Source organism: Falco naumanni, chromosome 7 (genome assembly GCF_017639655.2).
Source record: "Falco naumanni isolate bFalNau1 chromosome 7, bFalNau1.pat, whole genome shotgun sequence".
Classification (NCBI taxonomy): Eukaryota; Metazoa; Chordata; class Aves; order Falconiformes; family Falconidae; genus Falco; species Falco naumanni.
Genome location: NC_054060.1, coordinates 9,337,711 through 9,357,295, shown reverse-complemented (window position 1 = coordinate 9,357,295; position 19,585 = coordinate 9,337,711). Strand labels below are relative to the sequence as shown.

General features: G+C 40.1%; 1 long non-coding RNA gene across 3 annotated transcripts; it reads right to left on the bottom strand.

The window, feature by feature from the left end:
• Positions 1–1,024: 1,024 nt before the first annotated feature.
• Positions 1,025–18,211, bottom strand: LOC121092027. Of its 3 annotated transcripts, none has more exons than XR_005829159.1 (3): positions 18,107–18,211; positions 10,641–10,756; positions 1,025–1,620 (listed from the first exon to the last, which is right to left on the bottom strand). It is a non-coding gene; the product is annotated as an uncharacterized LOC121092027 (long non-coding RNA). The 3 variants fall into 3 exon arrangements; XR_005829160.1 differs by lacking the exon at positions 1,025–1,620 and adding an exon at positions 3,290–3,798; XR_005829158.1 differs by lacking the exon at positions 1,025–1,620 and adding an exon at positions 6,257–7,670.
• Between the last annotated feature and the right edge of the window lie 1,374 nt (positions 18,212–19,585).

Sequence of the window (19,585 nt, the reverse complement as noted above, 5' to 3'; positions counted from 1 at the left end):
GGTAAAGCATAATCGTATGCTTATGAGATTGTGATCTGTTTCAAATGGGTATGATGTCATACAAAATTCAGTATTATCTGCTGCCTGGATTCCACAGAGATAAATACATTGGAAATGCACACACAGAGAGAAAATTAGATAGATTCACTTTGATTATGTGTAGTCTCCTTTTTAATGTTAATTTCTCACAAATATTCTAGCATGGGAATTTAATGGCAGACGTGTTTGTAGAAATAGCTACTTTTAAGTGAGTGTTGGAGAACAGTGGTTTTCTTAATAATGAAAAGCAAATTTCCATTTCTGAATCATAACTATTGTCATTGTCAAGCTAATTCAAAGCCTGACATTTTATCAGCCAGGAAAAGAAACATGTAACATGCATTTAATTATTGTCTCCCTCTGAGGGTTCGAACACACACAGGAGTTTATGATAGCCCTTCATTTTGCAGTCTTTCAGTTTAAGCAGTATATCCAGATCTGGAGGTCCCTGTTCCAGTTCACCCCCAACCCTTTTCATTTTTTTATTACGCGTGCCAGATTATATATTGATGGAGCAGTTATTTTGCAATGAAATATATTTTAATCAGAAAACGCTGATTCACAAAAAGCAAAATGTTACGTGGAAACATATTGCTTTTGATGAGCTTCTAAGAAAATACAGGTGGGCTCTGCTAAATGTTCATGTTTTTTCCATTCAGCTTGCTTGATTAGCTTCTAGGATCTGCTTGAAGATCTGCAAATGTTGAACTTTCTGGTCTTGAGATCTGATTATCAGTGAGATCCAGTCCTAGCCATCCCCCCACCAAGGAGACAGCAGTGCCTGAAAACCCTAATTCAACATTCAGATCCTTGCAAACCTAGAAAGCTTAGGGAAGCCTGTACAGAGCTACTAATCTGGGGGCTTGGCTTCTGAGTTCCTTTCTTATTTTTAAAAATTTGCTTTTATTCCTAGTTTTGTAGAAAATTTTGTTTCATTCTGAAAGTTAAAAAAAAGAACCAAACAAAACCCAAAATCCTTAAACAGTTGCTTTCTTCCTGCTTTTTCTCCAGAATTTCTAGCAAAATGACATTTGCTTGATTCATAACAGTTTTGTCGATGAGCACCAAACACAATTGTCTTACAAACCATTCTCAAGATGAGAATCTGAATTCAGTTATCAGATGGTTCCAAACACTAAAAGCAGCTACAAGCTGAAAGCACAGAGTTAAATCCATCAAGCAAATATCTTTCTTAATTACTGCTGTGGTAAACTCAGGCAGGAGCAACTTTCTTTCATGATTACTAGACCATTAACAAAAAAAAAAAAAAAAAGCACAAGTCTATGTCCTGAAGGCGATGGTTCAGCCTTGGTGAAGGCATTTCATGAGCTACTGCAAATCCTGTTTTCCTGAGAGACCATAGGTTATCACAGACTCCGAAATCAAAGAAGGCCCTGTGTTCAAATCGCTCAGATCGTCCTTTCCTCTTTCCTTACCACAGTCTTCACCCTGGGACCCTGTTTTCCTGTGAGCCAGGTGGGCTCCTTGCTAGTCCTCAAACGCAGTCATCTGCAGGACAATCAAATAAACCATTCCATGTTCCTTGTCAGGCGCTGGGCCTCCTGATCTCTTATCAATTATCTGTCAAAAGAAAAGGGTGTTTTTCTTCATTAACACTTTGCAGTGTGGTAATTAACAACCAGATAGCACGGGGCTTAAAAAGTGGCCTCTCTTGACCGCATGTCAATAAATATTGACATAAGCACCAGTCGTATGGGTCTGGGCTAAAAACAACAAGCAAGAAAAGAGAAGAAAGGCAAACAAAGTCTATCCACGACTTGTTTTTTTGAGAAACCTTTATCAGGTTTTAGCAGCAAATGGAAACAATTTGGGCATTATTTAAGGCCAGGTTGCGTTGTTTCTTGTTTCTCTCTCGGACTAAAGATGTGTCCCACTCCTCCTGCTTTTGGGTGGGGGGCAGAAAGGGGAGTTACCTTCCTGTTGAAATAAGCCAGCAAGAACTTTGTCAAGGAATGAACTCTTACTGTAACCCACACCTCATTTGTCACCCTGATGGGCTGAGGAAAAGTGACATTTACAAACTGAGAATGAAAGTACATCCATTTCACCAGTCTGACACCCTGATATAATAACTATTTACCTTGAGAAAGAGGGACTGAGATTTCCGATTCTTGTGAATCTTCTCACTTTGGCACTTATTTTCTCACTCTGTCAAACAGCCCCAGATTAATGGAACAATTTGTTCAACAAATCATATTAGCAGAAAGCGCACAGGGTAAAGAGAAGGAGGCGGGGGAGCAGGAAATTTTTACTCATTCATAGCAGTGGTATCTCTGCAAATAAAAATGTAGTTATGCCTGACATTTACAGAGGTACAATGTGAAAGGGAAAAAGTGTAATGACTTTGGGCAGTTGAGAGATCACTTTGCAAGAACAGTAGCGCTCAAAAGGGAATAAGATAAAGTTACACATAGCATCTAGATTGAGCTTCTTTCTGGAACATATTTGTCAAACACAGCAGGATCTGTCTGTTTAAAAAAGAGTTTTCCATTAAAATTAAGCACCGTGTGCTTTCCTAACCATAAAGGAATGCTCCCTTACAGTCTGCGTTTCAGAAATGTTAGGTAAAGAATTAAAGTAAGCTGGAGCTGTATGGTGAATGCTATGCATCCTCCTTGCTGGCTTGATACTGTTCAAGGGACTGATATAAACTCCATCTAAGTCAATGGAGGTTTTTCCATTTACTTCGCAGGACTCCAAACTGAGCACAGAGCAATCAGAAACCAAATGTTTCTTCTGCATTTACTCCTCATTTACACTGTATTATACTGCTGCAATAGCTAAATAGGCAAACAAGGTTTCTTCTGTTTTCCTACACATACGTAGCTCTTACCGTGGAGGTGAGAGAACTGAGGAATGCAACAGTAGTTATTCCAGCCTGATAGGGGCACAAATGTAAGTATAATAAATCCTGAAAAGTCATCTTGGGTGTATGTTTTGTTTAGGAATTGGTAATGAGTTAAGACTGTATTGATAAGTAATTCACTGGGCAGCAAACCATACTTACTCCTCTCAGCGCTTTAACCCAGAGCTCCCTGCAAAACTGTGTGTCGGTATTTATAGTATATACAGAGTAGATTATCTTTAAAATGTGTTTCTTTTTAAGTCTGTGTTGCCTGTTTCTGCTAGCCATGAAAATATACAGAGCAATGTGGCAACATCCCCCAGCATGCACACTCACACACTTACAAACACATTTTAAGAGGACACTCTAAGTTTGCCATCACGTTAATTTATTTCTGTTAGCTTGGTACAGCAGCACTGTACCCTGCATCTTCAATGAAAATTGACGCTCCCTTGTTCCACGTTTCTTTATGCCATGACCTTGGGTGTCAAGGGAAAATATTGCTTTGCATCCTTGTGTTGCTTGAGTCCTGCTTCTCTCTTTATAGCTTATTACTTGGCACACTTCAGAACACCATGTACTGCAATGAGATATGCACTGTACAGCTGGCAGCGTAGGGATACTTCAGACTATGGAGACAGGAAGAGCTGAGTCTGCTGCACAAATAATATTTTGCCCCAAATTCAAAAATTTAAATGTATGGTTCAAAGATTTCTGATGGTAAATTGTTGCTTCCTTAATAAAATTTCTTCTTTTATTGCTTGTTCCATAGCCCAGTGAAATCATAGATCAGCCCTTCTCCATGAAGGTGCTGATTCTCTCAGGACATTTTAGGTATTTTTGCATGCTGAGCAGGATGAATGGGGAGGAACCTTCTACATGACTAGAAAAAGCTGAAAAACCAAAGTCATTACTTATTAATTCAACTGTGTTTTACTTGTGTTAGTGAATAAGATACATGCAGAATTTGCTAAGGATCTGAAGGAAGGAAATCAGCACAAGGAAGTCAGGATTTACAGTAGCACCACAGGGAGCAGAATCTGTCCTCTTCAAAATACGGTATGGGTAAGGGTGTTCACTGCTAACATTTCCCGAGCAAGCACAGAGAATGAACAGTTGCTAAAGCTGATCTGATTTTAAGTGGCTCAACCTCTTCAACCTATTTCAGTAAATTGAGAGATTCTGAGAAAATGTTGCCCCTTCCCCTCTCCACCCACACCACGCTGAGCAAGACCCAGACGTTAGGAAGGCTGCATAGTCCCTCTGCTGACCCTTCTCCTCCCTTTGCCCCTACGTACAACTTTACTCTTTATAGGTTTTGTGAATTCCTGTTCTAGATGGCCCTGAGGGCAAAAACACTGACATCCCCTATGGCTTAAACAGTGACCAAGGATGAAAGTAGCAGAGGCTTCTTGGCTGCTCTTCCTTGGAACCTCCAACCTAGCACACACAAGAGTAACAACATAATTACTTCAGAACAAAGGAAGCTTTGTACACTTTAAGGTTTACACCTCACTGATCCTTCTGGATGCATCCCTGTTCCATGGAAAGTAAATTACAGCACAAGGACTCAGTTGCAAGAAGTCTGCGAGACTTGGCACATGCTGTGGTCAGATGGCAGGTTCTCCTGCCAGTCTGCAACCCCCGAGGTAAACAGAGATCAATCACAGCCTGGTAGGAGGAGTTTCTGGATATTTTGTTATTTTTTTTAAACAGCAATCCTTTTCTCTTATTTTGGTAAACTACCACAAGGGAGGGGGGGAAAATATCTGGTTTTCTATCTTGAGGGTTCAAGAGAGTATTGGATTTTTTTGGCAAATTTTAGATTTTGTGGATGGAGCATCTGGACAGTTTTTTATGTAGATGTGGAAATGATCTCCCAGTGAGGGCTAGTCCTCCTTATGACAGCATTAAAAGAAGGAAAAAGGAGGTGCCAAGGTGGCTATATTGCAACTGGAAATATGCCATAGGGAGGGTAAAACCAAAACAAAACTAAGAAACAAAACAGCCCTCCCTCTCCAGAGAACTGGAAAAGAAAGAAACACAAAGCACTGATTGTGGGTCTGTCTCTCCCAAAGCATCTCTGTTTGCCAACATATTCATATTACAGAAGCAAGTGCTCTCATCTTTTCCCAGCTGGGGATTCTCCAGCCCTCCAGACCTGTTCACTCCCATTTAGTCACAGACGTAAAGATGGGCTAGAGGTGTTTGACACCTTTTCTAATTTTCTAGGAACGACTAGAAAACACAAGGACTCCATTTCAGAAATGGGCTCCACAGCAGAGGTCAGTCTGAAGGCTGTATGAACAGTGAGGTATGCTCTAAGAGATGGCCCTGAACCTCTAATAACAAATAAAAGCCCTGAATCTCAAAAATCTAAAATCCACGAGGGGTGTGTGTGTGTGTGTAGCACTTTCTTCAAGAAGACTAAATCATGTATTTTAATTTTGACCTCTTTGAATATTTCAATTTTTATTGTCATGGCAACTGGTATTTTTCCTTTAGAAATATCAGCAATTCAAACCATAATTCCCTTTCCTTTCCTGGCTTCTCCATGTCACTGGATCATTTGCTCCAAAAAGAACTCCAGTAAGTTGTCTGTGCTCCTACTGTAACAAGGAGATGAGGCAGTGGAATATCATGTACCTGGGTACAAACGCTTAACTGGGCACTGCGGTAGCTCTCCAAGTCAGAAATGGATTTTGGCAGAAGCCAGGACTTTGGGTGCAATCACAGCTGGCTGAGTTGGCATTTTTTTGTTTAAGCAACACTGCAGCCCAACTCTTTGTTGTTTGTATGAACCTCAATACCAAGGCTATACATATATATTAAAAAGAAATATCCCACAAACAAACAAACAAAAAAATCACAAGAAAAAAATACTACTACTTTCCTATATTAAACCATATGTTAAGTCCCATGTTCATAATTGAATCTTACGGGGTTTAATCTTCACGGGCTAAAGCTGAAGAAACACCCAGGACCATCAGCAGAAGTTGTGCTAATCAGACCTTATTCTGGAATTCTATTTTGCAGAGCATATGGGCTAAAGACCTCTCTCATGCATCACTCATGACCATTTGGAGGGTAGCTTTAACTCTCAAATAGTAATAATAGTCCTTGGGTTATGTGAGATAGTTTGGGTCACGTGGGAGTGCAATGTCCTGAAAGCTGAGCTCTGCCCAGAGCTGGAAACGTACTTGTGTATAGCCCAGAGGAGAATTTTGTAAACTGAAAAATAAAACCCTTTAAAAAAAATAAATTAGATATATGTACTTTATTATATATATATATAAATATAAATATATATAAAAATATAAAAATATATATATAAGTTTATATCTTGCAGTAAAAGGAGTAGCAGATTAATGTGAAATATGAGTAGCATTTTGTTTCTGTGGTGGCATCCTTTATGACTTCTTATTCACAATAATTCTTTAGATGTTGAGCAAGCAGTTCCACAAGTACAGGATTTAACAAAGCCTAATGAAGATTTTTAATGGATACATGTCTTGTAGTTGGGTTGTCTTTGTTTTCTTAAGGTGAAAATACTGACAGAAGCTATTTCTCCAGGAAGCTTTTCCTGGGCTAGGGACATTCATAATGCCTCTCTCCTGTGTAAATTATCTGATGTCTAATGGTGACAGACGCGTACACACATACACAGACTGTGATTGCATAAGCCTTGTTTCCTGACTAAACCATGCTGAAAGAACCCATCAAGAATGCTAATCAGAATTTGAGACCTTCAAATTCTGTATGATGTAACATAGCTACAGCTTTCCATGTAAAGCTGCAAAACATATATGCCTAGGTCTATATACGTGTGTATTTAGAGTCTGTAGATATATGTGTACATATTTGTGTGTGTGTGTGAATAATATATGCACAATTTTCCATGTACTAGAAAGTCCTTTCTTCAGGCAGCACATTACCCGTTTTGTTGCCTGTGCCATTGAACGTGTATTACTGTGATGTGACTCAGCTTGCTGTATGATTCATCCCAGTCATGAAAGGGGCCAGTGGGTGGATTGCTATTTACCCGTAAATGAGCCCTGGAAACCCACGTATTTAGAAATCCGACATACCTGTGGAACTTTTTTTCACCCCTCTGATTAATTTGGAGACACTTGTGTGAGTTTTATACACTCTACTCATCAGGCCAATATATAGAGACTTGCTGAGCTGAGACATAAATATGGCCTAATCATCAAATGTGGATTCAGGTCTCCCCTGCTGAGCAGGTAACAGTCTAAAGTGTTTAAACTGATACCTGCCCAGCATGTGGTATCTTAATCAGCATCACATTCCTGCACTTCCTCCCTCACTTTGGTCTACAGAGACAATGACCTCAGTAAGATGATTTTATTTTAGTGTTCAAATTTGCCTATATGAATATATTTTTAACTCCTGCATTGCCTTGTGGATGAGCACTGCAGCATCTGTGCAAAAGGTCGTCTGTACAAAGGGAATTATAAAGAGAGGTCACCAGACAAAGAGTTGAAAACCCAGAACTTTAACAAGCAGTTTAAGAGTTCACATTTTTTTTTGTACTTTTCATCATTTTAGGCCAAAATCAGAAGCTGGGCTGGTATGGAACAGATTTACAAATCACATTCTTCCTCTGCAAACCACAGAGTCGCAGCATGGCTGTAGACAGCTGTGGTCAGCCGGGAAGGTCTGGGCAGGAGCAGCTCATCCCTGAAGATGCTGGCTCCCCATCCCTCCTGCCGGCAGAGATCCAGTGCCTGGGGACTGCTGAAACCTGCATATACCATCGTCCTTCTTTCTGGCAGCTCCAGCCAGAAGGGAAAACTTGTTTTTCCTATTGCTACGCAACTCCTGTTGGGCATGGACAGGGTGTGTCTGGACTTCTAAAGAGGTCCAAATTTCAACCCTGTTTGTTGTGGTTAGGGGCATGTTTCCTTGGAGGAGGGCTGGTGTCACACTGATGCCTGGCTGGAGGCAGGGACCAAGCCCCCAGACACCCAATGATTTCAGTTACGACTGGAACACCCCTTTTGCACCCCAGTTTTAGGACAGGCTAATGAACTGGGAAGGGATGTGAAAATTTCAATACCTGAGCCCAGACTTGAGCATCCTTCCCCCACGCATCTCCCCAGAGGCTGGGGGGTTCCCCACGCACCCACTTGCTCCTTTCCAGCAAGTTGCCTGGTCCCTGTCCTCTTAAACCAGGGCTGGAGACACTGAGTGTCCCCTTCCAGGTAGGAGAGGTCCTGGGAGAGCAGGGGGAGGCTCCCGGGTGCCGTGGCTTTGTTTCCCACTTTCACCACAGGCAGCAGAGCCGGGTGGCAGCCGAAGTGGCGGGAGGGCTTATCTCCAGCTCCCAGCATTTCCCCCAGCGTGCGTGTGGGAGCTGGCGTGCCACGAATTTCCAGAATGAGGGGGGAGAAGGGTGGCCGGGCCAACAGGAAGGCTCTCTCGCCGTGCGCCCGCATGCCCCGGCCGTGTCCCGCCGGCCACAGGAGTGCAATCGGGCAGCTGCAGGGATTTCCCGTCGCTTCCGCCCGGGCGGGTGCAGGCCTCTCCATCTCTTCCTGCGAGGCCGGCGGTGGGTCGGCAGCGGCCGCCAGGCCTCAGGAAGCCGCCAGCCATGAGCAAGTGGCGGCAGGCGGGCAGGCGGGGGCGAGGAGGTGACGGTGGCCAAAACCTATTTGTTCGGTGGCCGCCACACCGACACGCGCTGGCCGGGCCGGAGGAAAACAAAAGGGGGATGTCTGCTTCAAAAAGGCAGGAAATGAAGCAGCATGGGGGACGGAGAGACCTACTGGGACTGGGCTGGGGCTTTTCTCTCTTAACCTATTGTTTCATTATATATTAAAAAAAAAAAAAAAAAAAAAGAAAGAGAGAAAAAATAATAATAAATTGAACACATCCTGTGACCTCTTATCAAGCCATCGGGAAGAAAAACAAACAGCTCATTCATCTAAAGGCTGAGGGTGTTTTTGATGTGGCTGCTGGACTCGTGAAATCCATCAGGGCAGACGGGCTGCAGAGGGGTCGGAAGCATCACCCCTTCCCTGCCCCCCTCCCCTCTCTCCACAGTCCCCCTTTTTTTGGCTTCAGTGCCAGGCGGGAGCTGTCTGTTTGCGAGGGTTTCTATATACGGCGCCGGGCATTTCCCAGCTGGCTGCAGCCCCCAGCCCCCTGGCCTCTGTTCCCAGTCCGCAGGAAATCTTTCATTCCCCCCCTATCTGCAAACCAGAAGATTTTGATGGCTGATGTTTCTCCTGATCTGTGTCCCCTCCCTTTTTTGGGCCAGACACCTATAATTTTCCACTCCTCTTTTTCTTCCAAAGGAGGTGACATTTAAGGGAAAACAGTGCCATTGCTTTATTTAGCTCTTACCTACACATTTTTTTTTAATTTTTCTTTTATGGCTACCGTACTCATGAAGCATGGGACTTACAGTCCAAATAGCTACAGTTCTGACCTGGCAAAACCTCATTGAGTCCTGGTTCACAAGCACATCCACATAAACTTGTTTACATCTTGCCTATAAAAAAGCCATATTCACTTCTTGGATCTTTGGCTAAGCTCTTAGATTTTTAAAGCCAGAAGGGGTCATCGGGTGACCTATGCAAAGGTGCTCTCTACTAGTATTTCACCCGTTTCCAAGTGCAGTAAGCCTAATAAATCATTTTTAGCTAAACAATAGCTTTCAGAAAGGCATCCATTCCTGTTTTGAAGGCTTCAAGAGGTGGGAAACCCACCATATCTGCCTGTAGCCTGGGTTATTTAACTTTTGCAAAGCACTTAAAATATCTTTGGAGTAGAAACTGGTGTACTCTTCTGACACAATGCAGTCTTGCAGACAGGTCTTTTTCAGATTTGGAAGAGCACAGTTAAGTGACTAGCTCTACTGACCAGACATGTTAAGGACATAGTAAGGAGTCATATTATCTGATTCAACCAACTTAAAACTAATGAAAGCTGCAGATAGCATAGATACACCCCTTTCTTTGTGGTGTACAGCATGCTTGCTGGCTTGCACTGACCTCACGTGAAGTCTCTACAATAATGGCCATGAAAATGTAAAAGGGAACAGTATAAGTATTATTGAAATCCCAGGGACTGGAAAGGTGCCTCAGGCGTAAATGTGAGGACTGTGGCTTGGTCAACCTGGAGGAAGGGAAGCTGTCCATCCAAAAGGTCTTTCATGCAAAAGAAGAATGTGTTTTTACTACTATATGACCTCCACGCTGAGAGCAAACCCAGGTATTCTCAACAAGATATTTTACTCCCCTGTCTGCTGCAGATGGACAGTAGGGATGTGGGCTGTGCTGACTTGGTCCAACATCAGAAAATCCCACACCTACACTATCTTCATCCCATAGCCAGTCTGCTGAATAATTAAAACATCAGCAGGTACCTGCAAACAATTAGAAGGTAACCCCAAAAATGTAGGCTATCTAGGTGATAACACTGATTTAAAATTTCCAGCTGAGATAACAATCCCTACAGGAAATGTAAATGAAACTTATAAAAGCATAACAGAAAATCGGTCCATAGCACAGTTAAGGATATTTCTTTCAGTGCATCATTGCTACTGGTCCTTCATTTTCTCGAAAGCAGGCCATGGTAAAAGTGCAATGATATATATCATTGTGAAACATTGTTTGGAAGCTCACTTGACCTTTCAATCTTGGTACTTTCTATATTAATCCCATGCTGCATAAATTATAAGAAGGAAGATAAATATTTAGTTTCTTACTGTTCTGAACAAAGTCCCACAATGTTTTCTTTGCAGGCTGAAGCAACTCAGGCAACCAGGAAGGAGGCAGACAGCCCAGTTGTCTTCCCATGATACTGGTAACACAGACTGCACATCTAATTGGAAAAACAGAGAATAAGGGATGGAATTGCAGGCAGGGTTTTTTCAGATTTTCAGAGAGACATAAATACAATAGAGTGGAGGAAGAAAGGGAAATAGAAGACAAAGAAGAGGATTTTATGTAATTCACTGTCGGTGTGGTACCTCAATTTGCTCTAGATTTATGGTAAAACTTTCAGAAGGGCACAGAGCAGTTATACACACACACACAGAGCTCAATTAATATTCAGTACAAAATACTCCAAGAGGCTTTGAAAATTTCCCCAACAGGTACTTCAGAAAAGAAAAACAAAGAAACAAACCTGCAAAACAAAACATACAACTCAGAATCTGATTTTTTTTTCTCTGATTTATCAGCCTAAATTAGGACTGGTTGATATGAAAATTTTGCCCAGAGGATTTATATATGTATATATATGTATACATATAAGCATTTTTCCTTATTCCCACCACACTGTTGCATTCAAAAGCATTTCAAGAACCTGATAAAGTTGCCCAGTAGGTTTAATGTTTAACTCGAACTAATTACCCTGAGTAACATCAGTGTTTTCTTTAATTTATCCTTGGCTATCTTCAGTGAGCTAAATCTGTGTCCTAAAGCTGCTTCTAAGTTGCCATGAAGTTTAGCTCCAGTTTTTGGCTTCAGCAGAGGCAGAAATTGCACAGTGCAAGGACTGTGAGTTAAATCACTATTGCAGACGATTGCAGATGTACAAGGGAAGAGGTCAAGGGCAGGTATTTGGTGTCATTTCTGAAACTGGAGGGACAAGCTAAAGCAAAGCAGCAAGGAGGAAGGGAGACAGCTAACTGGAAACTGATAGCCTGTAATTTCTAGGAAGTTTGAAATCAACTGTTTAACTGTCTCTGTTTTTTACTGATCTTGCTGACAACCTTAATGGCTGATGTTCTGGACTTCCCAGTTTCCAGACTCTAACAGAATCAATGCATATCAAATAAGCATTCAATTTTTGTACGGGCCAGACTTGGAATCTGTAAGGTCCGTTCATCTGCTGAGTCTCCTTGCCTCTTAAAACCTCTTCACCTCATTAAAATCACAATATACTGATGGTCCTGAGACAAAAAGGACTTCCAGAGCCTTTAGAGGGAGTCCTATACAAAGAGCAAGTGTGAAACTCTTGAAGGCTATCTTATCCCCTCATCGAGTGTTAATGGGATTTGTATTGATTCATTGATGGGAGATTAAACTCCTTAGTGTCTTTGTCATTTATACTTATTGGTAAAATGTACGACATGTGGAAGGTCAATATCTCATCCATATCTTTTTTTTTTTTTTTTCCTAATTTGGTTCCTCATAGTTGGAAAAGTGGCTCTGAGATAACAGCCAGCTGCAACAGGGGCAGTTAAAAGAGACTGCAGCTACCAGCAGCCAAAAGGAAATCTTCAAACATTGATTTTCACACACAGATTGGCTCTACTTCTTCCTATACATACAGTACCAGAATGATAAAAAAAAAAAAAAAGTTAGATAAATATTTATACATATGGCTAATGAGAACACCTGGCATAGCAGGCAAACAAGCTAATGGGAAAGAGATGGAATGGATGAGGATCTCACAGTGTGTATTGCATCCCAAGCAGCTTGTTTTCTCTACTGATGTCTCCTTCAAAGAGCCTTTTGCTCCATCGAATGAATGTGCTAGATCTACTGCCCTTGAAAGCAGTTGGGTTCCCACTCTACCTGAGGGCAAAAGTGAAAACCACCCTGCTTTGGAGGAAAGCTCATTAAAACATTCAGGTACCAGTCCTTTGCAGAGATGTCTAGCAAGCTGGTGATGGCATTCAGATACAGACAGATGTCTCCTAGGACCTGGGCTGGCACCACCAATTTATCTCATGTTGACCACAAAATAACCATCACCTTATAAAGACTTTCATTTATTACTAGCGACTGGTGAACCTCTGGAGGTTTGCTTGGGACAAATACCAATTCAGCTGCCAAACCTTATCTGAACTATCTGAACCTCTCCTGTCTAAAAAAATTGGGCTGGAAATCTCATCAGATAAGGATTTGCTCTGTGATTGACTGTAGTTATTGCTTCCAGATGGGCTAGAATTACTGACATAACTGCCCTTTCACTTGGTATTTGATGTATCCAATTCTGGCTCAGAACCTAGGAAAAAAGTATAGGTGACCAAAAAAACCCCAAAAACATATAAATCTTAATTGATCTTATTTTTTCTAGGTTTCATTCTCCAGTCTCTAATTCCTAATTGTTTTGAACTGTGGAGAAATATAATTTTTTTCAGCAGACAGTCCTCTGATTCCAGTGAAATCTTTTGACGTTGGCCTGCCTTGTTTTGATAAGAGTCACAGTAAAAGTAGGTAATCAGGAAGGACAGGAGGATGGTCATACTGGCTCATTTGTGAGAGTTAATGAATGAAAAGTCAGTATACATACAGATAACTGGAACTGCGTGCCTGAACTTTGACTCTTTTTTTAAAAATTTCTGTTATGAAAAGAAGCCAGATAAATATTCTGTTCAAAAGATGCCCCAAACAATTCCATTTATAAATATTTCCTTTGATTATTTAAATATTTGCAGTGTACTCAGATCTTTAAATGTAATGTTTCATTCAGTCAAACAAGTGTTTTTTTCTTTTTTCTTTTTTTTTTTTTTTTTCTTTTCCTTTCTCATTTGTTGGTTTACTGGCATTTTTGGAAATCATTTATTGGTGTTGATTGACAACAGTTCCCACCTCTTTGGCCAGACTTTTTCTGAAAAAGCAGAAAACCAAAAATTCCTTTGTCTTACTCTTATGGAATAAAACAAAGGCTACTGTAACAGTAAAAAAGCAATCAAAATCCCCCAGAAAGACAATATCATTGGTAAGAGGGAAAATACTGGTACTGATGGTGGGCCAGGACCCTGAGAATGAGAAACTTGAACTTTACATCAGAATTGCAAGGATCCAGAGAGGAGCTGAGGTTGTTTGGGTAGGTTTTTAGTGTCAAATCTTGGCTTAGACCGTGTTAGGGACTAGAAAATGCACCAGAGGGCCTGGGACAAAAAAGCTGGTAGGTTTGAAAAAGTAAAGTGTGTCTTGCAAATGAGAAGAAAAACTGTCCATTACTGTAAATCTGTGGTATGTCCACAAGCACCATGTGATTTTGATGGTGCAGCATCTTCATGCAGGCTCACCTAGTGATTAGAAAGGGAGGAATTCCCAACTGAGTACAGGTCAGTGGTCCTGCTAGTTCTCTAGCCTGCCTCTGACAGTGCCAATTTTGAAAGATGAACTGTAGAGTAGTTTCCCAAGGGAAGCAGTGGAAGTCCCTTGTCAGGGGACTTTTACAACTAGACCAGACAAAACACTAGAAAATGTACTGTAGCTGTAGCAAGCAATTCTGCATCAGCAGGGAGATGGGTTGAATGATCTAATATGGCTCTTCCATCTGCAATTCCTGTGAGTCTATGAATCACATTTCTGTGTGGCAATGCAGCCAAGTAAATACAGTGCAGAGCAGCATCATCAGCTATCTTGGTAACTCTGTAACAGTAACATGAGTAAATTAGGCAGACAAATTCCAAAAAGGGATATATTTGACTCTCTGGTTCTAAATCCATCTGTTCAAACTGGCTATAGTACAGCACACTACTGCTAATTCCTAAGTGGTTCAGGCTGGATAACAAGATACTTTGTGTCAGGTATGCTACTAGCAAAGAACTAAACCTTTATTAGCTCATGTTTAGTTGTACAGAACTAGTGTTTCCTGACTGAGCCAGCACATTTCGGATTAGTACAAAGACTGACCCAGCTATCTATAGCCTCCATGAATTTTAACTTTAAACATATGGAAGGATCTTGCAAAAGTTGACTATAAAAATTGGAAATATGTCAGTTTAAGATGCAAAGTGTGTTCTGACTGGAAAAGCAAGGGTGGAGGGATTGAAACATCTTATTACCAGACAAATGAGCTCAAGCTTTATCCTGGTACTGTGCCCAGATGATGCAGACATAAATGAATTCAGGGACGGTTGGGTGGGTGACAAAGCTAACCAGATGTCAGACTAAGCAAACATTTCTTTTGTGCACCCAACCAAGCCCAGTGGTCCAGCTAGGCTTGGAAAGACCTCTAACTTGGTTGATTGATTTGGGAAAGGGAAGTATCAAACCTGACAAACTTCACCTTCAACAGTAGTCACTACTGAACAGACTTTTGTGAAACGTATTTGCATGATACTTCTATGGAAATAAAGGCCATACGCAGAGTATGTTATACAGTAGACAAGTCCAGTGTTTTACTCTGACATATCTACTTAACAGAAGAAATTTCTCTAGCAGCCAGGAAGATACTTTTAGCTGTTTTGCACAAATCAACAGGAAAGCAAATTTTTATGACTTTTTTTTTTTTTTTTTTCTGGTTGCAGACTCCTACAATCCCAGCCACCAAAGACTTATTTTTCTCATCACAGCTCAATCCCTCCCCTCACAGCCGTAATCTTTCCATGGCACTTCTTAACTACCTTCATTAAGCGTTACTGCATTGCCTGGGTTTGTAGTGTGATGATTCTGCCATGCCTGTGGGATCATGTTTGATGACTTGTCGTCCCCAAAAGCTTTGTTCCCCTAACTGGTTTCCAAGAGTGCAAGAAAGACTCGCCTCCAGAGCATCACTTCTAATAGTGGAGGCCTGCATCACAAGGCATTAGAATGGCCAACCTCATTAGATTTCTGAGGTTTGCCATTACATTTGAAGTTCTTCCACCTCAATTGCAAATGGTGTCATTTGGGAAGGGTGATTATTACTGCATACATAGCTATCTGCGTAGGTCTGTCCATGTAGGTGTATGCTCACAGGATGTACAGCACATCTGAACAGAAGGGCTGGACATTTACATGGGACATCATTTGCGACTGTACGCCTACATGTCTTTGTGCATGTGTATTCCAACCACACCACTGAATGTGCAGCTTTTCAGTTGTCAACAGGCCTTCATGAGTACCCTGACTGACTATTCATGAAGATACTGGAGAATTCAGTTTCCTGACATTTAGACCTGTTGATTTATTCATTCTGAACTGCAGCATCATTTCTTCACTATTCTTCATTCATTTTTCCCTTGTTTAAAAAGTTTCATTCACCCAATCATAAATAAGTAAGTAAATAAATAAATAACCAGCACGTGGCTTGGGTAACCAATTCCACACCTTCGTGGAGAATGAAATTGAACTGTTTATAAATAAACCATAAGCTGAAATGTGTTTGCATAAACTATTTGATAAACACTTAGGAAAAGAGCTATTGGGGGAAAAAAATCCATCTTCATATTTTTTACTGCGAAAATGAAAACCATTTTCAGGGAGGGGAAATGTTTGCACCTTTTCCTTTATTTTTGGACTGACTCAGTATAAAATCCATTAACAGAAAATGTTGAAATTGATAACAGATTGCTGCTTGAACTTAATAGTTAAAAACATAAAAACTAAAAAATTGGGGTTTCCACTAATACTAAAAAATGAGTTGGTCATGTTTAATAGTGTTAAGGGGGACTGTCTGCCTGTAGCTGTCTTAAGATTTACCATTTGATCTGGACAAATCAGCCAAATTCCCTTGACAGTCATGGAAAGAATCAGGACTACCCAGCCCAGCCCAGGAAAGATATCTGCAGAGGATGATATGAAGAGTTATGGAGAGACAACCTGGACAAGTATCTTTGACATCTAGCTTTTGGTTGGCTAAAGCTGGATTAGATGAGTACCTCCATAAGGTCCAGTCAAACCAAGATAATATTTGTTTCTGACATTATTTACAGTTGTCACTCAGCTACCAAAGGACCTTTGAACATCAGATGAACTATATTTGTACAAACCCAGTAATAACAAAATACAGGATCTTTGCCATAGTTGTATAATGAATGCCAGTATTTAATAATTAGATGTGTATGTTTACATTATACCTGTTTTGTACCTGGTTTTACTAGAAAGGCATCTACAATTACAACAAACAAACTGTTTATACAATTATGGGGCAAAACAGATTGCAAAGGCTGCAGAACTCAGTAAAGAATTTTACTACCTGTAGGTTTCTAGATTAGGCAAGGCATATGCTGAGAGGTTTGTACTACAATATAGCCCCCAAACTTAAATGTTGTGACATTAGCAAGTAGCTTATAATTAAAGTATGTTGCCATTTCACCAGGCTTTCATTTATAGGAGAAAGTGCAAATTCTATTCTATGTGAACTTTAGATACATCCAACTTTTTTCTTTGTTCTTTTCTTTAAAGCTTTGCAACAAATGCATCTCCATATGCTTATATTAGTTAATCTAGTATTAAACATATTGGCTGTGCAAAATGTTGGCATGCATTAATAAATGTTTTCATTTTTTTATTCTTTTTTTTTTTTTCCCCCTTACTTTAAATTCTTCCTTTGACTACACAAGCAACAGCTGTCTAGCTTCCTGTTCAGTACTGGATCTAATGCCTCTACAGAAATCTAGGTCAAAACACTTGGAATGCATGAATATCAAACAGAGTTTTCAAAACAGCAAATGACTACATCTTTAACTGGTGACATTTTCCTGTAGCATATGGCTGCAAGCTCAGGGGACTGCATGCTTTTTTGATGAATATGTTCCGTCAAAAACTAAGGAATGGCAGTGGGCTTATATCACCTTCTGTTTTGCCTTATGAAATGATAATGCAAACTCATAAATGGATACTACTATCACAAGACTTCTGCCTTTTGTCCAATCCCAAAGTAGTACAAGGCCTAGTGGTTAAGAGCCTAACTCTTTGGTCATGTTAAAGTATAAAAGATAACTGTCAAAGATGCTTTTTTGTAAAGCACTTGCCCATGTCACAGAGGGCATCAGATTACCCGCATTTCCATACTAGTGGAAAACAGCAACATACGGTACCAGGAAAGAGGTACCTTAGATTAATTCTAAAATTCTGCAAAGGCATTAAACCATGCATATAATTTCTGCAAAAGAATGTCATGATATAACAAAGGTAATATTAATATAGTTTAGCTTGACAGCACAAACGTGCAGGAAAAGTTGTACTTTCAAAATGAGAAATAAGAGAATAAAAGAATAAACTAGAATTAAAGTGCCGGCATCTCAATAAACCCCATATCAACATTAAAGTGACAGTCCAAAGAAAGCTGCTCTAACAAGCTTGTCTGTTATTCTCTGAGAAGAAAGCATGGGTTTGGCAGCAACACCAGAGCCTGTTGAATAATTAACCAACCACCGATTCTGACCAGTAGGAAATGATGGAGCTATTATTCCTGATCATGCATTTATCTTCTCAAATAGCAAAAAAACCCGTTCATGCCTAATATCTCTCTAGGTTGATGAAAAAGGCAGAAAATCACCCAATTAAATGCTCTCGAATATTCCATAAGACCTAGGGCTGGAGATGTATGTCAGCTGGAAGCAGAGTGGCTCACTCGCTGGACGTGCAGGAGGTTGTGCAGGGGTTTAAAATGTGGCTGTGGTCAAGGTCTTTGCAGGTTCTGACCTCCAGTACCCTGTGGGATGTAGTGGGCAAACAAATGCTGACTTCAGGCTCTGTTTAAAGCAGCCAGCAGCTTTTTTTTTTCTGGGTTGACACCCATGGAGCAAATGTGAGAGCTGAGCACATCTAGATAAGCTATGAATATGTGAAATTGCACTTTTATATGAAAGTCTGATTTGGGTGGAAGATGGAAGGATGGACAAATGAAATGTACAAATAAAGAAAAGCTATCATTAGCCTGCCTATACACTCCTCACAGTTTATAGGAAACATACATGTTTTTTAAGCCATTGCAGGTAAATGATATATATTTTGCAAAAAAAAAGCCATTGGTTAAATCAAAAATGAAAAATATCAACCCATTTAAAACAATTTTATTTCCTCTTTATTTTTCTACCATTTCTAAAGTGCAGCTTTTGAAACATGCAGCCTCTTCCCCCCACCTGTGTCTCCCTTGCTGTCTTTATGCATCTTACTGTCACTGAGATGAAACTTCATTACATTTAACCCTAGAAAGGGAACAGTATTTAACCTTCACGTTATGAATAAAAGTATTTCTTATAAATATCCCTATCAACATAATATCTATAGTAGGGGTTAACTGATTAAACTATGTATGTATTTAGTCACTGGTGAGCCCTTCTTTCTGTCACCCTGTGGTCCACTTAATATTTTGTCTCAGGTTATATATGAGAAATACTAACAATTAATCCCATATTATCCATTTGAATTATGGTCCTACAGTTAAGCAAAATAAAGAAAGTCCATTTTCACAAAACTTTTCTAAGAGGTTGGGTAAGATTTTTTGAATACATTCTCTGCTTTATAACACTGCAAAAATTTATTTTTGTAATGGTTTAACTTAGGTACATTTGTTCTATCAGGAAAGTAGTCACATCTACACTCATTTGACGTTAGGTAAACAAACCAAAATGCCTGTTTGGTACAGAATGAAAAGTAACAAATCAACTAATTTCATTTTGAAGGTGAAGATATATTTTCTCTGAAATAACAGAAAAAATACTACAACTTGGTTGTACTTTCTTTAGTTCTAGAATTCCTCTATTTAAACTAAACAGAAGGATCTGTATACTTGCATATCTGTCTAGCTATGGGAAAGAGAAGTATAGCAGAGCTACACAGCTAAATGAGTAGGGACAGTAATGTTTGAGCTATGAAAGCAAAGCTCATTTATGTTGTAAGCTTATTTTATTTTTCTTAAATCAACATTAAGAAGGAAAAGTTGAGATATTAATTACCCGTTTACTGCCAATGTAGCGGAAAATGTAATTTATAGACCACTTGCAAAATAGTGCTTGCTTAATTTAAGAACTCG